Source organism: Penaeus monodon, chromosome 28 (assembly GCF_015228065.2).
Source record: "Penaeus monodon isolate SGIC_2016 chromosome 28, NSTDA_Pmon_1, whole genome shotgun sequence".
Lineage (NCBI taxonomy): Eukaryota > Metazoa > Arthropoda > Malacostraca > Decapoda > Penaeidae > Penaeus > Penaeus monodon.
The window spans coordinates 4,807,458-4,808,039 of NC_051413.1; the positions used below are offsets into that span (position 1 = coordinate 4,807,458).

Consider the following 582-nt stretch of genomic DNA (forward strand, 5'->3'; position numbering starts at 1 on the left):
TCCAGAAACATAGAGAAAGTGCAACACGAACATATTTCCACCAACATCGCAAGCAACCCTAAACGCTTCTTTAAGTTCATCAAGTCGCGCAGACAAGACATTACGACAATCACAGTCTTGAAAGACACCAAAAACACTCTTGTGACTGTCCCAGAAAACAAAACACGCTTACTCAACACATATATCCAATTCGTTTTCACAGACGAAAACGTCAATACACCCAACGTACCAGATAGCCTTTACCCTCCAGTCCCTCCGCTCGATTAATGGCATCCTGAAATTACTGACAACAGTAGACCCAGACAAAGCCAGTGGACCAGATTCCTGCCTTAATCCTGAACTCCTGCGCCCCTCCCCTTGCTCCTGTCCTACATTCTATTGTCACCCAGTCACTCACCTCATGCAGCGTACCTGTAGACTGGCTTTGTGCAAATATCGCCCCTCTTTAATTATGGCATTGCGGATCACAGGATCAATTCTTCACTGGGTCACTTTCTCCTCAGGAACTGTACCAGATACCAAATACATAGCTAACAACACAGCCTACACTAAGCACAACATTGAAAGCTCGGGCAGGTCAAC

General features: G+C 45.7%; 1 protein-coding gene across 1 annotated transcript in view; it reads left to right on the forward strand.

Moving 5' to 3' along the window:
* LOC119591304 (pirin-like) overlaps positions 1-582 on the forward strand; it is a gene marked incomplete in the record, with an annotated part of 7,937 nt that overhangs the window by 4,167 nt on the left and 3,188 nt on the right.